The 21,413-nt window shown below is 40.9% G+C and overlaps 1 protein-coding gene across 3 annotated transcripts in view; it reads right to left on the minus strand.

The window, feature by feature from the left end:
• Window positions 1-21,413, minus strand: part of ELOVL2 (ELOVL fatty acid elongase 2) — a 51,974-nt gene that overhangs the window by 27,689 nt on the left and 2,872 nt on the right. The gene's annotated exons all lie outside the window — the stretch shown is intronic.

The following is a 21,413-nucleotide window of genomic DNA, read 5'->3' on the forward strand; positions in this document are numbered from 1 at the left end:
ATTTAAAAAAAAAAAAAAGCAACAAACTTGGAAAGAGTGCTCAAGTATTTCCAGAATATGCAATATCATATCTAATTTAAAAAAAAAAAAAAAAAAAAAGAGAGACCTCTTTAAAAATGAATTTGGGACAGATTGTGGTGTAGATAACAATGGAGGCCTCATTACTGGAAACTGTGCCAAAACCAGAACTGTGGAAAGGGAAATGAAGGTTTTACAAATGAAAAAGAACAAGTACCACAGCAAACCCATCTGTTACGGGTGTTATTTTTCACTCTAGTAAAGACACATTTTCTGTTTGCTTTTGTCCTGCTTACTTAATTGAAATAACTTTTTGTAGAGATGAGCTGGTGATTCCTTTGGTAAGCTTCGCAAAGCTTCCTGGTGGCAGCCAGCCTAGTGACAGCGCATTGGGTGAATATACTGACATTTCTCTTGAAGAATGAAACCTCTAAGGTGGGCCAACTGAGATTTCCCCGAATCAGGCACTGAATTCCTAAAAACAGTCTGCAGGAGAACCCAGACCTCCAGTGATGAAGTTCAGGCCATACAGGGAGGGAGGAGGAGGAGGAGGAGGGCTACCTTACAGAGACATTGTGTTTTGAGGTCTAAGTCAACAAAGTTGCTAAGCTGGCAGGCTTAGAGAGAGTTTGTGTCTGATTGTGACTGAGTTGGGAGCTAAGCCATGATCAACACAGTCCTTCCCTCAGTTGGACATGGTGGCCTCTCCAAAATACTTCTTCCCAGACTCTGTTTCCGGGCAGTGGCTTCCTGCGTGTCAGTGCCTGAACAACTCTTTGCCACAAGCCTGAGGTCAGCCAGGTTCTTCCTCTGCTCCTTCCCACAATACCCTGCCGTGCTTGATAAATTAATTTCAGCACTGAGCAAACACAGCCAAGCAGAGGAGAAAGACGCAGAGTGATGCTGAGCATCTCTAAAGGGCTGTGTGCGCCTTTGAATGCCAGGTATCTCCACGCCAGCCTGGGCTGCAGGCGCCATTAGGGGATCTGCCTCGTGAAGAACCAGATTTGCACCCTGGCAGGTCCAGCCCTGGCCTCTGCATTCCCCTGCTGGGGCTGGGTTGTGGTCTGGGCAGGCAGAAGCTCCTGGCACCCCCAAGCCTCTTGTGTTTCTTCTCCTTGTATGTTTTGGTTGTCAGGATGTCCAAAGTGGACAGATTTTGTGTGAATAGCTGGCAGAAGGAGGTTTTGCAGCATCCCAGGCTGTAAAGGTCTGTCTGCAAGATGCTACTTTGTTCATCTTATCTTAAAAAAAAAACCCAAAACAACAAAACCCCTGAAAGTAAAAGTATGTGGGGGGTTTTAACAAAAAAATAAAGGACTTGCCTGGAAAAGGGGGGAATGAAACTGGTGATTCATTATACAGAAAGATTTCTCATACTTTGCAGCACTGAGGAAACTAAACTAGCTTTTAGGAAAGGGTCCTGACTACTGCTCCGGAAGAAAAGCATTTTCTCAATTTCAAACAATTTCTTCAGCAGCCTAAGGTTGGCTTCTGTTTCCAGGTGCGAGACCTGTGCAAAAGATCTGCTTCCATTTTTACATCTTTGAGCTCTGCAGTTTTCCTGCTATTATTTCAGGACAAAGAGACTGCCATTTGGGGAACGCCACACTGCTGTTTGTCTGTGATATGCCCACCTGCTGCACTGATTTGAAACAGAGCTACCCCTGTGCTTGGTGGCTTTGTGGTTAGACTTAACAGACTGCTTTGGAAAAAAATACTTCAATGGATTCAAGTGACTTGTAGGAATGAGCATGCAAAGCTACTTGCTTTCATGCTTACATTATATAAACAAATCTTACATGTCAAGAACAAAATAATAAACCGTGTATACTCCTTTTATATTAAAATACTGTAGACAAATGTACTCTGGGCTGCATTGAAATGGAAATTAGGGACTGAATTCTTCTAGCAGTTAGATGGAGGAATTAGAATTTCAGAATCATTATTAAGGAGAAAAAGCAGAATGAAGACTTAAAAAAATAATAGAATCATAGAATCATTTAGATTGGAAAAGACCCTTAAGATCATCAAGTCCGACCATTAACCTAGCACTGCCAAGTCCACCAATAAACCATGTCCCTAAGCACCACATCTACATGTCTTTTAAAAACTTCCAGGGATGGGGACTCAACCACTTCCCTGGGCAGCCTGGTCCACAACCCTTTCAGTGAAGAAATTTTTCCTAATATCCAGCCTGAATCTCCCCTGGCACAACTTGAGGCAGTCTCCTCTTGTCCTATCATTTCTTACTTGGGAGAAGAGACCAACACCCACCTGACTACAATCTCCTTTCAGGGAGCTGTAGAGAGCAATAAGGTCTCCCCTCAGCCTCCTTTTCTCCAGGCTAAACAGCCCCTGTTCCCTCAGCTGCTCCTCATAAGACCTGTTCTCTAGACCCTTCACCAGCTTCATTGCCCTTCTCTGGACACGCTCCAGCACCTCAATGTCCTTCTTGTAGCGAGAGGCCCAAAACTGAACACAGTATTTGAGGTGCGGCCTCACCAATGCTAAGTACAGGGGGACGATCACTTCCCTAGTCCTGCTGGCCACACCATTTCTGATACAAGCCAGGATGCTGTTGGCCTTCTTGGCCACCTGGGCACACTGCTGGCTCATGTTCAGCCAGCTGTTGACCAACACCCCCAGGTCCTTTTCCACTGGGCAGCTTTCCAGCCACTCTGCCCCAAGCCCGTAGCGTTGAATGGGGTTGTTGTGACCCAAGTGCAGGACCTGGCACTGAGCCATGTTGAACCTCATACAGTTGGCCTTGGCCCATCGATCCAGCCTGTCCAGACCCTCTGTAGAGCCTTCCTGCCCTCAAGCAGATCAACACTCCTGCACAACTTTGTGTTGTCTGCAAAAGATACCACGACTGCTTTTTGCATAGGTTACTGTTTTCATTGATCCAGCTTGTGACAGTTGACCTCTTACACCTGGCAAGGAAGAGCAGGCAGAATGCTGAGTATATGAGCCAGTCTAAAGTTAAATCTACCTCCTTATGAACATGTTTAAATGATATAGTGGAGACTTGTACCAGCTCCCAACCCTGCTCTGGTCTATCTTAATTAGCACTAGATCCATTCGCTGCCTGGTTTGTTTTCATTGATAATTTGTGAGTAGAAATTTTTCTAGGAGATGCAGCAGAAGAAACAAGTATACTTCTTAAGAATGTCCCAGCATTTGCCTCCCTTTTACAGCTTATCTTCATTTACAGGAACAGGAATAGAGATTTACAAGATACAGATTTACAGAGTTGTTAAAGATAATGCATTTGTTTATATACCTAATACTAGTACTAATAATTCAGGAAAAAAAAAATTCTTACTTTAAAAAAGGTAGGTCATTTTGTGTGACTAGTCTTGTCACCTTCCTGTCAACACCGCTACAAGAGATGACACTGTATTTCTGGGGTTTAGAACATGTCCCTAATAGTGCCTCTGGGCAGATTAGATGCAAATGTCTTGCTCAACACAATCTGTTGTATGTCTAAAGAAAAGCAAATAAAAACAGCCTGAACAAACCCACATGCTCAGGCAAGTCACTTCTCTCTGGCAAATCACTGTAATAGCCTTTATCAACGAAGATATTTGAGTTACAAGGCTAAAGATTAGTGAGTATTTCATGTTTTTCTTTCTGTTGTACAGGACATTGCTCTGAGCACTGGCAATGCTAGCGGTTTGGCAGGGTTTCAGACGGATTTGTGGAAGATCTATTTACCTACACCCATGAAAAAGACATCAGGCCTCTGAGCAAATCAAATCACCCAAATGGAAAGATGAGGAGGGAGCTGAAAGCCAATGATGTTAAAGCAACATAGAGCTCTCTAATGAGTTTGAATATTTTTGCAACAGAAATGGAAATAAGTGAGTAAGTAGCATGGTGCACAGATGCAAATTACTGTTTTCATGCTGATTGCACTTAAAACACTATTTCAAGGTCAAGAAGTATGGGAAAAAATTTCTTCTCTGTCTATGCTTATATATCTTTGCTAGTGTTGGTCTTCACTGAGAGACCAATATCTACTGGCTTCCTAATAGTTTTAGTAAAAGTAGCATAAGCTATGCAAAAATTACGTACATGCTATCTAAACAGTGCAGGTGTCAAAATACCTTTGATTTGTCCAAAATACCTTTGATTTCTCAAAATACCACTGATCTGTCTTTAGGCATTATCTACTGCCTGCTGACAACACTGTCTAAAGTGATTTAAATTTCCCTTTACATAGCTATAAAAACCAGGCTACCTGGATCCAATATGAACATGAAAAACCTCCCATCTTTTACAGAAGCAAGCAGATGATTGTCCTTGTCAGCTATTATTCACAGTGATGGTCTTAAAAAATCCCCCAACTATTACTTCAGTGAATTAATACCACAGTCGAGAAGCAAGGAGCTTATAGCCAAAGCAACTTCTTTGATCTTTTGGGAACAGGAATGACCACCAATGGGCTAGGGAGCCCACCAAAAGTCCTAGGTTGTAGTGGCTACAGTCACAAACCCTTCAGAAGGAGGATTTGCCCACAGGCATGGGGTCTCTGTAACCCATGTTAGTCTAAAGATGGATGTTCTAAAATTAAAGACTCCTGGAAATTCAGAGACAGCGATAATGAGACTTTGCTGAGCTGGGATGAGGAATTCATATTCAAAATGTTCTTCATGCGCATAAAGTACTGTTACAGACAATAACTGTGATTAAAAGAGAAATGAAAGGCGCTTACTAAATATACGCATACACGCTGAGGTAAGTTTGTGAGGCTTTTTGTTTGATTATGTGGATTTTAAAGAGCTTTCTGAAATAAACTTCCTACAGATGAGTAAACTGCATTCAACATTACTTATGCTATCTGGAAACCTTGCATATTAGTGGGGTTTTTCAATGCAAATGCCTTGAATGTCATGAATGCCTTGAATGTAAAAAAATCCGAGATAATTTATTGTTTTTTCTTATGGAGCCATACAGGAATTACAATACTCTGTGTACAAAGAGATCTCAGTTCAGGCTTCAAACAAAAAATAGAAATAGGTGCCAACCTCTACTCTCTGATACAGCTGCCGGATATTTGAAACAGCCATGATAGAAAATACATATATTAACTGTATGGTGATTATTATTTAGATGGCAACTTTTCCTTAATTCCCTGAACATTTTTACTCCATAAATAGTCAGTGACTAAGCAGTACTGGAATTAATTTGAATGTATCAGCATATTTAAAGAAACTAATTTTAGATACCTGCAGATATTTGAATATACAAATATTAAAGAAGTATTGAAAAACTGTGGTGATGGCTCCAGAATGGCTGAAACAGGCGATGAAATGAAGCAAAGGGCAAAAACAAAAGGAGGCTATTCCAGCTTTAGCATGGAAAATAAAAAACGGTCTTCATATACTTCTCTTCCCTATTTCCTTTCTTCTAAAAGCTTTCACAATAAACTGTAAGCACTCTAAGAGAGAAAGATGTTGTTATTCTGCTCAGTAAATTATTTAAAAGACTTCAAAAACAGCTTTGAAGGTAACAATGAATAGCATTGCTTATTTTTGAGAAAGACATAGTATTTTTAAAATATTTCACTAAGAGCCATGTCTGGTCAGAAAACAATTTATTTGATTTTCAATGTTTTTCAACTCAATTATATTTTATTCTTATTATTTTCTCATACTATGCAATATGTGCTCCATTCCACTGCTAAGGCTTGCATGCATAGGTGCACCTGTCTGGACATTTTCCAGTTGACATTACCAAGTTCAGAACTTTTTGTGACAAAAAAAAAAAAAAAAAGGCAGTATCTTTGCAGCTGAGGGTTATTTTTGCATGCATGTGGAAATTACTGACTGCAGGTTAGCATCCTACACAAGGCTGGTAACTTGCAGGCCTGCCTGTTATCCAACAGAGTAAGTCGGGGGGGGGAGCTGATTCATCAAGTAGGCTGGTTTTCTCTAGAGGGGATTGAGAACAGCTGTTTGAGCAGTAATTGCAGCCAAAAGTGCTGAACACCTTCTTCTGTGGTGATTTAGTCACTGCAGAGAAAGCTGAGTTGATGATGGTGTTATTGAGGGTGGAAAGATAAGGAGAAGGTAGCTGTAGAAGAAGCTCACAGATTTTTGCCTTGGTAACTGCTCAGGTTATGTTACCCATAAGAAAATGCTATGCTTTCAGTGGCTTCCTCAAGAAGAAGACCAGCTAGCAATTTCTTATGTGAAAAATTAATGGAAGGATGTAAAGTTTGGTAAATGTGGAAAGACACAGCTAAATGTAGCTGGAGGTTTTATCTTCAGCAGTTGCTACATTTGGGTTGTCTAGATGGCTTGGCTTTGAACCATAGATAAGATTTTTTTTGTGTGTGTGTGAAATACATAGTTTCTCCTCTGTCCTATTTTCTTTTAATTTTGTAGTGAGGGTACTTGTGTCTAAAGCTTCTCTTATTTTATTGCTATTCAGAGAAATTCACCATGTGGTTTAGCAACGCCTGCAGGAAAGGGGTAGGCTGCCAGCAATATCTGCACCAAGCCTGAAGCAGAACATTTTACTTGCCTAAGTTACTAGGAGCATGCTAGAAGATGCTAATTACACAGGCAAACTGAATTTTTTTCAATTTCATCTTGACTTGTAGTTCTGTATTCAATCATTATCTTGCAAGGAAGAGTTAAATCTTCAAAGGGGTGTGGAGCGTAGTGGTGTGGTGTATGATGCTGAGGTGACTTGACGAGCTCCGTGGTCCTGGGTGAGATGTCCAAGCTCCCTACGTGAGGCACAAGCCCCGGGTCCCTGGCTCCCTGCGCTGCGCAGGCAGGTGGGCTCGGAGGGGGAAGGGGAGCTCCCTTTCTGGAGAGCGGTACCTGAGCCGCTGGCTGCCTCCCCCAGCTTGCGACATACAGCCGGTGACTGTTTCCGGAGCCGGGTACCTACGTGAGTCTTTGCCCTTGCAAATGCAGCCACGCTAAGACAGTGGTACCCGCGTACGAGCAGCAGCCAGTGTGCCAGGTGCTCCTGTCGTACCGGTGATCACACCTGCCCTCTCTCTCATCTGCCAGTGGGCTTTCAGCCTGTATTCTCCATCTGCCCTGAGCCTTAGACTTGCAGCTACTTCTGGAATTTATTTTTCTTCATTTCTTCAACTGTAGCTTTTGCATCCCTAAGAAATACTTCAGTATATGTCTGAGCAGGGACTAGAGTCCAGATGTTGAGATGAATGACTTTAATTCCCATTTTTTCCCTTTCATTGATGCTAGTGATGGCAGGCTGTGCTCAGAAATTTAGGAGGACATGCAAGCTCAAGTGGTTAGGGAAGTCATAAAAAGATGTGAGTTCAAGTTATGTAGAAGAGCAGTTTGAAGCTTGGTCTTGGTCACCCATCAACGGGTGATGGCTCTAAGCATTGAATTAGTGGGAATGATAAGGTAGTTGGTTTGGCAGCATTGCAAGTACCTAGTTTTGGTCTGTATGCAGCAATCTCAAATCCAGGTTTAGCAAACCATGCCCCACAGGGAAGAAAGGGCAAGGAAAGCATGGCTCAAGGATGCTCCCAGGGTTTGGGTGCTCAGACTGGGAAGTTATGTGCAGAAATACAGGTGCTGTTACTACTGGAAACACAAGCACCTAGACAATTTAGGAGCCATCATGCGGCAGCTGGGTCCTAAATTTTGACACAGGTAGCCTGACAAGGCAGGTCAATGATTGAAAGAATAAAGACAAAAACCAGCCCTGTGCAGCCTCTAGTTCTTCCTTCACATCCACCCCTGCTTTGATGGCATTTTTGTAGGACTCTGTAGTTTCCTAGCATATGAGCTTCAACCAAGCAAAAATCTAGTGTCATGGTGCTGAGATGTGTCAGATTTAAACTGAAGGTTTGAAAAGGAATCCAGAAAAATGGCACTTTAAAGCATAAATGCTAGCCTGTTAGGTTTTTTTTCTTCTTGATTTGCTTCAACTTAATGTTAGCCATTTGCTGTATTTTTATTTTCGAAGTCATTCTGCTTTACCTCTGGAAACAAAAGCATCACTCAAACTGCTGGTTTCACCTCGGTTTAAAGAGCAAACAAACAAAAAAACCCAAACCAAACTGGTTAGTATTTTGTTCATTAGTTACCCTTACTGCAAGCTGTCTTCATTAGGCCTGTACTTGTAGAAAAATCTCAAAATTAACAGGAAATTTTATTGGGAAAGACAATTTGCTATCAAATCTCTCCTTTTCCTTACGCTGTCTGATAGCAAGAAGAGTGGACTGCTACATGCTGTCTCCCATAGTTTGTTTGTGGGTCCCGGGACGCTGAGGTCTGTGGAAGGTATATGTGCATCTCCCTGCAAGGAAAGGGTTTCTTTGGGGCCTGAAAGTTGAGAGGTGTGGCCACTATACATTGAAGCAGTAGCAGTCTTGAAATCTACTTTTTTTCTTGGAGCGCAGGCAGGCAGGGGTTCCTAAACATCCTCTGTTGTAAGGAAGGGTGAGGCTCTTGGATTAGTTTCTCCCACCATCTGCTCCCTGAATATTCAGGAATAGTATTTCAGAGTGCCTCTTCTTCTGTATCAGTCTTCTTCATTATTTCAAATAATCCCAAGCTTATACTCAATATTAAAATAGTCTCTGCCTGCCAGAGTTGATTGCAACAGTTCAGCAGAAATCTTTCCTCTTGATAATATCCCTCTGTTCTTTGGGGAGTTGGAAACTGGTCTTTTGGCTAATGTGCACCTAAACCAAGTTTCCCTGTGGTCTCCATGTATCTCTGGTGCATAATGCCACTTTTATGCAGTTCCACTTATGCTGATGGTACTTTTTTTGGGTGTCTTTCCCCACAAACCAGGCTGGAATATTAAAACAATAGGAACTGTGGACCCAGAAAACATCCCTGCTCGTTGCTAGGGGTGGAGTAACAGCAGAGAGTCTCAAAGAAACTGCTACCATGGGCAGATCTAGAAGCTTCCACAGAAAAGAGTAAGGCCAGAAGGGACTTACCACAGACCTGTCCTGAGTTAATTCCCATTTCTGCTAAAGCAGCTAGTAGCAGAAAACCAAACCTATCCTTCAGTGTCTGTTCTTGCGTTATCTTCAGTATTTTAAATAAAAGTGCTTTTCTTCTGGTGAAAGGGAAGCAGGTGACTTGGTGGCTTGAAGGTTGAGAAACTTCCACATCCTCTTCTGTGGAGTGTGAGTTTGGGTGGCCTATATAAGAGTCAGAGGATGCAGCTCTCTTAACAACCCCCTGCTTAGGCATCTTTTGGCTCTCAGGGTATTATTCACAGAGAGCATTAAGAGAAAGGGTGGGCCTACTAAAGGCAGAGCCTTTGCCATACCGCCCCAGTGGCACTCATACCCCCTCACGCTGAGGAAGCAGAGCCCTTTGAGCTTGCTCATTGCCCCCCAAAACAACGTGTGCTGCGCAAGGAGCTCCCTTTCTTCATGTGGGCTGGCATGGGTTTCTTTCAGAGGTTCAACACCTTTGATTTCTATGCAACAGAGACCTCTTGTTACTGATGGTTACAGGTGAACCTGCCCTTTCTGGGATTCACCTCCAAAAGAGCAGGAAGGAAAACACCTCTTGCACTTGGCTTCCCTGCCTGCAGCAGCTGGTCCTGGAGCACAGTGGGGCACGCACCTGTTTTGGGAGGTTCCTGTGCTCCAGGCAAGGCTTCAGCTGGTCACCTCAGGCTGGGAGACCCACCCAAGGAGACCAACTGTCCTTGGTCTTTCACGCAACATGTCATCCTGCTCATGGTCGTAACCACAGCGGAGATGCGTACCCCATGTCAGCTGTAATCGGTCTCATCCTCACTTATAGCTACAGTATCCGCCCTCAGTGCTGACTGGTTTTCTTTGGTTTTTACAGGCGTGAATCTATAGGCAACTCTTCCTGCTGCTGCAATGCTTCTCTGAAACAAAAGCTGATGGAATGGTAAAATTTTCTTGTTCATGAGGTGGTTTTGGAAATGCAATAGATGATAACCCAATGAAAGGGGAAAAAAAATTTACTTTCGGGCTTTCCCAACATTCGCCTTCCTAAAAATTGTTGTATAACATGAAGAACAAACTGTAAAAGCTTTATCTGTGTATTTTCATTCTCTCTTTCTAACTAAAAACAAATAACCTGCTTTTTTTTTTCCTTCCCCCTCTAAAAGACTGGGTTTTAATTCTTGATACAATAAGACTTTACAAACTATCATAGTTCTTATGTCTCTCTGAAAATGCTAGGCTCTAGCTGCAGAGAAGCAGAATAGCAAGTTCTGCCTTGTACTGCTAAATTTATAATGCATGAAGAAAAACCCCAACTCAGCATGTATTGCTTTAGTGTAGTTATATTTGCAGAGTGAGTGGTGCAGCATTTTATTTGGTGTAAAACTCATGAAACCAGATTCCCTGGCTCTGGGGGTTGCCACCAGAAGCCGGTGCTTTGTGAGCACCTCAGTCCTGCATGACAGGCCTTCACAGTCAGGAGGCTCCGGAGAAAAGCTCTGCCCTCCAGCTTTATTGGTTGATGGTTGGAGGAAACGGGAATTTGAGCTGTTTTCAGTTGAGGAGCCAAGGTACTCCAGGCTTTGCACTTCTGGAGAAATGGTACTAATATTTAGGCTTCTCTTGCTTTGGGATTTTTAGTTTTGTTTAACAAGAGGTCTCTCTTCACCTGGTTTTGTAGTCCTGCTTGATGCTACGCATGCTCATTCCACACATGGGGAATAAGGACCTAGGAGGAGAAATATCTGCTTTAGGGCTTCTGTGAGGACTTAAATCAGGCTGAAGCACCATCAGCATCAAAGGTGAGTAAGCCCTAAGAGGCATAACAATTTTCCGTAACAACATTGTAAGTAATTGAGCTATTTCAGATATCAGTTCTTTTTTTCCAGACAATCAACCTGCTAGGAGTCATAAAAATATTAATTTCTCACATAAAATAAGGTAAGACTTCTTTCACCTGCCATGATATTATCAGATCGTATATCATTGTGAGATAAATTGTTCTTACAAAATTAATCAGCTGTTTATTTTTTAAGTACAAGGAAGAGGAATTTGGAAAGTTTTTCACACTACAATTTCATGGGATAATATGAAAGTGATTTAAGAACCAATTAATATTTATTTGGCTTCCAAAAATCTATTTATAATTTAAGTACTTGAAAGCATTCAGCCTATTACACATTTATTCATTGTTTTATCTTGTAAAAGGCTGAGCAGTTGCGTTGTCTCCAGGATGAAAAATTCCCTTTCTAGAAGCACTGCTTGCAGGATTTTCCTTCTACAATTTTCAAACTTTTTTGCTCTGTTCTTTATAATCATATTCAGTAATTGCTAAAATAAAACATGGCAATGGTAGCACTCAAAATAGAACTTGTCTGGCCTCAAAAGAAGAGCAGAAAGGAAGGGTGGCCGCTGTGGCCCAGTTTGCAGTATGTGTCAGTCATGTACACTCCCAAGAACCGTACCTTTACCATCCATCCTCTTGCTTGTTATCAGAATTTCAAAATGAAACTGTCACCAAAGCAGATCAGTGCAATCCTTTTAAAAGTAATCCTGCTCAATTCTACCTGCCACACAAGGGAACATCAGCTTAACTTGTAATTAAAGAAGATTTCTCTTGGGAGACCTCAGATGTGGCCTGTCAGTTCCCAAGAAAATGGTAGCAATTATTGACCTCATTTTTCCTTTGGTCTAACAATCAGATTTAAAATGACAGTATGACCTGAGATGGAGCATAATTCCCATCAGTGACGATGTGACAGGACTGTATGACTGCAAGGGAATAAACAAGAAGGAACTCAGTCAAAAATGAAAGGGTGGATAAAAATTCTGCCTCCTTCTAATAGCCTGAGTGAATAAATCACTTTCTCAGGCAAAGCAACAATCCTTGGGAACTGGTCCTGGCTTGAATCACTGAAAGTTTCTTTTGGAGCAGGAAAGTCCTTAAGTTACAAGCAAAGAACCCGAATGAGGTTTCTTTTTTAGAGAGGTGAATTCTGTTACAGTTGCTTCCTTAACAGTCTGTTCAGCTCTTACTGACTTTACAAGGCATTGGGAAGACAGATCAGTATCAGAATTAATTCTACATCAACAACTTGAAAGCCTGAACAGCTTAACGTACCTACTTCCAAACAGCTAGAGCTGGTAAGTGGTGCCTAACCAAACCAGGTAAAGAAGCAGCAGTGTTAGCACTTCTCATTATATACGAGCAAGACAGCCAGCTCCACTTTGAGAAGCGTGGAAAAATAATTCTATGAGAGCAAGGGAGGGTAGTTATCCTTTTAAGGCTTTGGATTTACCAGATGATTTGGGTTTGGAACAGAATATTCCCCAAAGATGTGCCTGGGTATACAGTCAGCTCAACGTGTGCCATGTATGATACAACAACACAGGTTTTGCAGCAAAAAGCTTGCATGCTAAATTTAGACCCATACAGTGAATAAACAAGATGGGGACAGGGAGCAAATGAAATGGCAGGGGAGAATTACAGCGACAAGTTTGCAAGGCAGCTCAGTTTGCTCAGTATGCGGTATCTAGATAATTTTGTTTTCCTCGCTATTTCCAGGCAGATTTTGTAGCTGCTGAGAAGCTGGTTTTGTAAGTTAGTAAAATGTGTGCAGAGCTTTATTTTGTTCTTGGTGTGCACACTTTGCTATTTTTCTGGAAAAAGCAATAGAGACAAACAGACAACATATCCTTTCTACTACTGTGAAAAATCTCTTAATTTTGTACTGTAACAAACTTCAAGATCTAAGATGAATAGAAGATCCTAAGCCTCTGTGCAGGATCTCATGGCTTGTTGGACAATGAACCTTAAAAAAAAAAAAAACAAACAAAAAATAAAACCACCAACCCCAAAAGCAAGAGCTGTGGTTTTCCCACAATCCTGGCAGCACAGCAAGACAAAGGGCACTCTATGCCGCAGAATTAGGTTTCTTGGTTGCCGTCCCAGATGTCTGCAACGTAACGCTGTGTCCCCGCGGCGGGGATTAATGTGCGAGGGGCTGCCTGCCCCTCCTGTTACAGGCAGGGAGGATCAAAAAGGATTTTTCTAAAATGTGTTCCCTGACTGGGGCTCTCCCTGACTGACTGAATGGTTTAAACAGCTCGTACTAGTGCTGCGGGGCACTTGCCTACTGGGGGGGACGGGGACGACACAAGACGGGAGTATTTGAAAACCTGCGTGGGTAGCATTTCTAGTTCCCCTGGGCTGACAGAAAAGTAGGGCTGTGGGGATGTCTCTTTAAAATACAATAAATTAAAATATTAACATATAAATAGTAAAAAAAAAAAAAAAAAAAAATAGCCTGAGGGTTTTTTCTTTATATCTTTTAGTCTTTGACAGACAATTGTCAGCAGCCTTTCAGAAAACTCTAACTCAAAACTTAACTTGCAAAATATTAACTAATTAATTCCTTAACTAAGACTTTTTTCCTGCAATGTTAATTCCCTTTATAGACACACTTTTGCTAAGGACAGCAGTGGTAGAAGGTTGAACACAGCCTGTAAAGCATGTAACAAAAAAAAAGAGAGATTTTGACAGCTGTTGGTAAAACTGACAGCTATATACATAATTAATACCTGTTTTCATACCAAACCAATAACCGATTCACCTAGCCCAGATGTAGGGGGTAAAATAGGCTTCTAATATATATAATGTTAAACGTACTGTACACAAGAAAATGAATGAAATGCAGCACGCTTTGTTTGCATCACTTAACTGTGTACTGTATTTAGAATCAACGCATCTGAAGTTCACTACTATTAAATTCGTGCTCCTAAAGTATTTTAAAATTGCACTGAATGCATGCAGAAGAATATTTTAAGTATAAAAAGTTCTAGGAGCAAATAGACACTTACAGCATAGGATACCTTAGTTTTTCAGAAAAAATAATGGTCCTGAAAAACACTTTCATTCTCATGAGCAAAACTATCTCCAGTTGATGCAGTTATTAAACTGCACTGAGCCCATTATAATCATAAGTAAAAACCAAACCCAGGCTCATCCTGAGCAAAATAAATGATGCCAAGCTCATGTGAGGAGCCCTGCAGGACAGTGACCTGCAGCACAGGGATGGTGCTCTGTGACTGGGAGTGGTGATCTTGTCTACTGGCACAGCTGGAACAGGAGCAGACAGGTGATCACATTCCTGTTTGGCTTTTGTAGTAACTTCTTTAGTATAGATCCCTCAAACCAAACTCCTCCTGTCCTGCGTTTTTACTGAGCTAAACCACTAAGTGATTGTTTTCATAAATCTCATAAATATTCATAGTCATGCTTTCACTGCCACAGTAAAACTAGAATTACATTTTCAAAGAATACCTGTAAGTTAATATTATTACTGACCTCTGTAAAGTCAGAAAACCTAGAAAGGAACAGAGTGGCATTAAAAGCACAAAACCATATCTAGAATAGTGCTTATGTGTTTGCTTTGTTTCCCAAACCTTCTACTGGATGTCTTATTTAATCCTCATGGAAACCTACTGAGATGAACTCTGCCCAGCTGTATTTCCTTTGTAAAGACTTGTACCTATAAATATTTAGCCGAACTGGGCTAACTAGTTTCCCAAAGGCACAATATGTCAAAATCTACCCTGATATATCTACACACCCTGTGTAACCTGCTCATGTTATTGAATTCTAGGAGGTATGGAACCGGACATATCCCCTTTCCCTTGTCCCGTGGGAATGGTCCTGGAAGAAGCAGGAGATTTACAAGAAGGTGTGTTCGTTGTATAATTACAATACCGACATGTATAGATAAATGCTGTGCTGGCTGCTGAAGACACCAGCAGAGCTCCACACTGGTGCCATGGTCCACTTGGCCAGACTCACCGGACCCACTGCCAGGAGCGGATCCCTTGTATTTTAATTTCTCTTCAAAACTTGCAATGAAGGAATTGGGCAAAGTAACTTAGTGCTGCAGGTTCATGTGCGTGCGTCTTTTCTCTCCATCGCTCTCCATCCGCAGACTGGTAAGACAGGTCATGCTGTAGCCTGCTTTAGCCATAGCCTTAAGAGTAACAACACTCAATTTACAGTTTGTTCTTATAGCCTGGGTGAAGGAAATCCGGTTGTGTTTGTTTGACCTTTAGAGAAATGGGTTGTTCTTGTTTTGCAGTCATTTGCTAGGCTGTTTCTTGCCTAGCTGCTGCCCAAACACATAGACCCTTTCCTGAACTATTTATAGGGATGTAAACGGGAAAAGGGGAAAGAAAAAAAAATGGAAGAGGAGGAAGTGTTTGTAGCATGCTGCTGTGGATTAGAGAGTCCAGATCCAAGCCTCTAAGGTTTCAGCCTTAATCTTCCAACACATGCAAGCCTTTCAATTTCACTTCGAGGTCATTACCCATGTATGAAACTGCTGTGTGGGGAATGCAGGTACAAAGCTTGGTACAGGAAGCTTTTCAATCGGTTATAATTCACTCTGGGAAAGAAACCTGAGGTTTTAGGTGAAATTGTCAGCTTATAAAATCTAAAATCTGTACACTAAACTTAAAACTCATAAGTTTGAAATCTGTTTGATTTTAATAAATGTTTATCTTCTAACCTATCCGTTTGATGCTAGATTTCACTTAAAAGTAACTGCTGATTTAAATAAGAAAAGTAAAACCAGAAAAACTCTAAAGGATGAGCGTGTCATAATATCTAATATTATGGAAAGAAAGCACAACTAGGAGATGTTTAGTGCTGCAGGGGGCATGCTGATCTTGGAATACTACGTTTTGCGTTTTCTTGATTATGTCCTGCATTAGAAGATTGGCGCTCTCAGTAGAGGCTTTTCACGCAGCTTTCTTCATCGTTCAGGGAGATCATCTGATAGGATCAGCTTAAGTTGACCTGTAAAATCAAGTGTCATCAAAGTTGGGAATTTCCGTGTGACATCACATGTACATGAGAATGCTGCACCGCAGTGACTGCCACACCCATCTGCACTGATTTAATCATTGATGGTGTCTTAGAGCAAACAGCCATTGGAAGGATAGACATCATGTGGAAAAATACTGTTTCCCTCAATGGTTAAGTATCAATGAGGTTCAGTGCTGCTCCATAGTGGACAAGAGGAAAACAGAGTTGCTGGCACGGTCAGCTTGAACTGTCTGAGACCTGATATACATCACAGGCACCGATCAGGTACCTCTTTCCAGAAAATGAATATCCTCAGGAGCTCAAGTTTCCAACAAGTGAAGCAGATGCTCCAAGTCTCTTTAGTTCTACTACTGTTTCAATGAAGGAGAAGCATCACCTCTCACTTTGCGTTAAGAATGTGTTGTTGGGAATCACTAGTTGAAGAGAAGGCAATTTCTTACAAGTAAATGTAATAAATGCATTTGTTTTACAGGACAAGTTAGAGGTAGCATTGATGGCACCTGCAGCTGATTTAAGTATCACTACAAATATCCTTGAAGACAGATAAATATCCAAAGAAACCCAAACAAAAAAAAAAAAGGGGGAAGAAAAACTCACTAGCAGACACAGAATAATTATTTGCCAGCAAAACTTGTTGCCTGACAGAAGTGGTGAAGGTAACGATGGTAAATCTAGCTACTAAATATCATAGAGAATGAAGGCGTTACAGGAAAAAAAGCAGCAACAAGAGACTTTCCCCTGGAAAACAGACTATAGCAACAAATATACATCTCTCGGTCTATAAATGTGGCGAGGGAGGAAATGTGTGATACCTGTGAGAGTTAAGTAAGCAAGTAAAATAAAAGAATTGCAAGTATTACTGGTTTTAAAGAAAATCTGTCTATTTGAAATTATTTCTTTTAGTAACATGCTGAGAAAGAAACCAGGAGGTGATGTCTGAAGATGTCCTTTGGTACTTTTCCCAGCTAGGTATAAGCACTGTGTTATTTGAGGGCTCTAGTTGAACTGAATGCTTCCTTCTTTCTGACTATGCACATTTCTCCTTTGTAATTTAGACTCGGTTACCTGAAGCGCTATCCTGAAGATCTGATCAACTGAATGTCGATCAAAATATATCCCAAACTGGCTTATTGAGTCAAGTGCAAGATCATTTCAGGTAACAAATTCTGAAATATGGATGAATGACGCGTCTTAGGTGTTTAATGATCTCACTTTGCTTTCGGCAACACAGATGCCCATGCTGCAGTGAGTACTTTGTTATTTAGCTCAGTATTGTTAATTTACATGGCATCATTATTTCAACAATATTGTATCCTCTTCACTTAAATAACCACCTTATTGCATCCAATGAGAACTGCTAACAGTCACACTGGCATCAGTGTCTTATCAATGCCATCCATATTTGGAGGAGAACTGAGGGGGGTGGGGGGGGTCGCCTTTGTGAAAGAAACAAGAGCACGTGAACTTCCAAATTTGCTGAAGGCTAGGCGACTGGTATTGGTTTCTTGTTTTCAGCTGATCAGGATGTTCCTTATCTCACTCAGTACTCAGTATACTTGAGTATTTTTTAAGAGCTTGCAGCACGCATACCAAGTTTCAGTAAGACCTAATGTATAATGAGCCAGAATTTTGAAATGCTTACGCTCCTTTAAACTCAAGAAAACCCGTCGGGTGGAAAAACGGGATAGTGCTGTGTTGTTTCCATTCTATAGCTGTCCTTGTGACATTGTTCTCTGGCTTGGCTTTTGACTTTGAACCTTTCCATCAAAACCCTTACTGATCTAAATTCTGTCATCTCCTGAAGGTGTCTGGCAAACAGAAGGAAATGACTTCCTGCTTGATGAAAAAGAAATTATTTTGTCAAAAAACCTACAGTAAACGTAGCCCTGAGTGGACATTTCAGTGAAATAAAATTATGCTGGTAATTTAGTAAATGTAAAAGGGGGGAAAAAATGGTAGTTTTCCCTCCAAGGTAGGCTATGGGGGCTGGTTTTGAGATTTTCTTCTAGTTATTGTAAGCAAAGTAACTCTCACCTAGTCTTTTATCTTTCAAGGGTTTTTTGCAGATACTGTTAAAATGCAGGCTTACAAGGTCTCCAGCAGCAAGGAAGAAATAACTGCAGTAAACCCAAAAGGTTCTCAATATTGCTTTTCACTGAAATGGAGAGCTACTGGTATTTTGCAGAGGAATAAAGCTAAGTGCTACCTTTTCTATTTCCTTGCGCAAATTGCCTGTTTTTAAGCCAAGTTTTGAACGTGTTTCAGCACCAAGAAATCACAAGCTGTATCTCAGCTTTCAAAAGGGAGCATGAACATCCTGTGGTGCTTTTGACGTGTATCAGAAAAATAATTTAAAAAAAAAAAAAAAGTCTTAGGATATGTAACCAACCTTCTGCCAGAAAAGAGAGCTCTGGAAATTGAAGAGAATGGCATAAAACTAGACATGTAATATACTTTGACTTGTCTGGTTTTGGGGATGGACTGATTCAGTGCTACCTTCTCATGGCTCTTAATCATCAAGCTTCCAGATAAAGCCAGTAGCTCCAGTACTTGAAGAGGCAAAATTCCCAAGGGTGCTTTTGAGGGTGGATCCACAGTCTTCTAATACCTTTTTCAATGGAAGGATCTGATTTTGGGGAGGATATTTGGGATTCTTAAGTAACTCATATGAAATAAGGTGTCTACTATCTGGAGAGTGATGATAACTGCTGAAATTGAAGCCACCTGCATACTGGCAGGCTGGAAGACATCTCTCAGTTCTTTTCAGCAGCAGTAGAAGGTGGGAAGAAGAAAGGGACCTATAAACGCTTTGCTAATTTGAACTGGGTTTTGATATGCTTGTTTTCTGATGCCTTTGATTTTTTTTTTTCTTCCATAAATTTGAAAAGATGGAGTTTTTGTCTGGCTTCATGCATAGCCTTCTGTCAATATTAAAATTTACATATCAGAAAGAAGTCTAGTTAAGGTAAGAAGCTACTCCTAGGTAAGAAGGGCTGATTTTAAGATTTTTAAGCCATAGTTCAGTCTCTGGTGTGACAGCAAAGTCACACTGAAATGCTACTCTAGGAAGGCACGTAATCCTGACAGCTGAGAGGTGCAGCTGTTCCTATAAGCATCGCATAGGATATTTTTCATACTAAACAAGCATCTGAATTTAGGGAGGAGGGTAATTTTGAGAAGCCAGTCAGTAGTGCAAATTGAGGAAACTACTTATTACATAGAGAGATTTAAATACTAGATTGACAAGCATACAAATATGAAAATAGACTTCATGGGTTTTCCCCCTGGAATAGCATGGACTATTGACAAACACTGAAAAAATTAAACTGCGTGCATAATAAAACACTGTTCTGCCACAAATACCAACTTCCAGCTGATGCAGGACTCGCATGACCTCACACCTGACCTTTTAAACTGCACTAGAAGTAACTTGGCTGACTGCAGCCACCAATCGGAGAGAAAGCGGGTGTGGATGGTGTTTTTCAGAACTGCCTTACCAAAAGATGTGCCAATTCCCTGACATGGAAATCACCCTCGACAACTTTGCCAACCATTTATTCCATGCCAATTTGAAGGCACTTTGCTTTTCAGAACGGTTTTACCCATGCTCACAGCAAAATGCAAACACCAAAGTATTTTTTTTACTTCAACCTGGCTGTGAAAATGCATGTGTAATATAGGGAAATAAAGAAATAGAATCTGATGTGTGTTTTCCAAAGTGCCACTTGAAAACACAAAACAACATTTGAAGAGGAAAATATCTTCTTGTTCTGTTAACTGGTCCTCAATTTTTTTTCCCCTTCCATTTCTCCCTTAAATCCTTGAGAGCGCAAAAATGTGGATTTCAAATGCTAATTCATGTTTTCCACTTCAATCATGATTAAAGAAGACTGGGTGAGGAGAGGAAAGGAAATGACAGTGGATTTTCAAGTTTAAGGAAGACAAAAAGAGACTGTGGAAGTTTTCTTATGTCTCCTCCTCCACTTTTAAAACCCTAAATCAGGCTAACGAACTCCAAGGACACCTCTTTTTAAAAGTGTATGAAACCCCAATAATAGAGCACAGTCTGCTGGCACAGGATAAGAGGGTGCACAAGCTAATTAGCTCCCTTCCTCTGTTAACCCTGACAGTAGGTATCCTAGAGTTTAATCCACATATAACTGGAATTTTAAAGCCTAAAACTCTTAAACCCATTATACCATGGAAACACTCAGACTGATGCTTTTTCCTCAAAACAAAATAAAAATGCTAATGGCTGTGCTGTGTGGTAATGCCCTAATGACACACAGTGTCTGTAAACTGCATCAGTTATTGTTGCATAGGGGAAATAAAAACCACTGATGGCTTTTCTTCATGAGTGTGGGTTACTCCCCTCCCCGTGAGTTTGCCGTACCACGTTGTCTTTGCTAGCTGCAAAGTGTCGCGAATGGTAACTACTGACTAGAGTACTTTAAGGGGGCCTTTAAGAACTGGGGAAAGAATGGTTTTGTTGAGCTTCCTTATGCTTGGTTTTATGTTATTTATTTAAAACTTGGCCACCGGTTTCCATTTCTTGCTGTGCTTGGCTTTCAAATAATGACACAGAATATGAAGTACTTCTTTTTTCATTTTCATATCTGTTCTCCTTAGGAGAAAAAAATCAAAATGTCTCCCAACAGTGATGAAAACAATCTTAATTTTTTATTCACTAATTACGCATCTTCATCTAGCAATTTCTGCAACATGGGGCTTGATTTCCTTCAGTTTGGGACATCTGACCTTTACTGTTTTGTCATAGTCAATTTTGACTGAGGAAGAGGAAATGCAATGCAGTTTAAAGTCATTAGCTGGAAGACCTCAGTATTTTTTAAAAAAATCACTCGTTGTTAGATTGACAACTAATCAGGGTACTTTCAGTATTAATAACAATAGAATGTTAATTATCATATTTTTGAAGATGTAGGATGAAGTGTTTCCTCTTACCCTCCCAGCTCTGAGCATAATTAGCCCTCAAAACCTAAAGTGTTTTTTGTTGTGTTGCTCAGGTAGATAAGAAACTCCACAGAAGACTTAATATTCATGTTATTTTGTATTGAACTCTACTTGTCAGCTGTGCAGCATTCCTGCGGGTAAAGATGCAACCACTCAGATATTGTGGCCTGTGTATTTAGCATATGATAAGGCAAGCCATGGGGGGTGTATGCAAATAATGGATTTATAAGCTCAGCTGTTGCCAAGCGCTTATGAATTGGCTGATAAATCTGATATGCTTGCAGTCTGAAGTGTGGCATTTATAATGCGGCAGAGTTACAGTCTCACGAGGTGTTTCTTCCCTGTTGCAGCTGGGCAATCCTCCTCATGCCCTTCCACTATTGCCTCACAAGGCAGATGCATCCCAACAGCTTTCTGGCTCTGAACAACCAGCAGCACACTTAGTTTCATCGTCCTAATTTCCCTCCCTTCTCCTTTACCTTTAATTACAAGTCAGGCTATACTTGTGACATATTACTTTAGCATTGAATACAGACTTCAGACTCCATATGTATGAAATTTGTTTCTAAATGCCTATCTGTGCCTCTAACTTCTAAATCAGTTTTA

The sequence above is a fragment of the Balearica regulorum genome, chromosome 2, assembly GCF_011004875.1.
Source record: "Balearica regulorum gibbericeps isolate bBalReg1 chromosome 2, bBalReg1.pri, whole genome shotgun sequence".
Taxonomy (NCBI): domain Eukaryota; kingdom Metazoa; phylum Chordata; class Aves; order Gruiformes; family Gruidae; genus Balearica; species Balearica regulorum.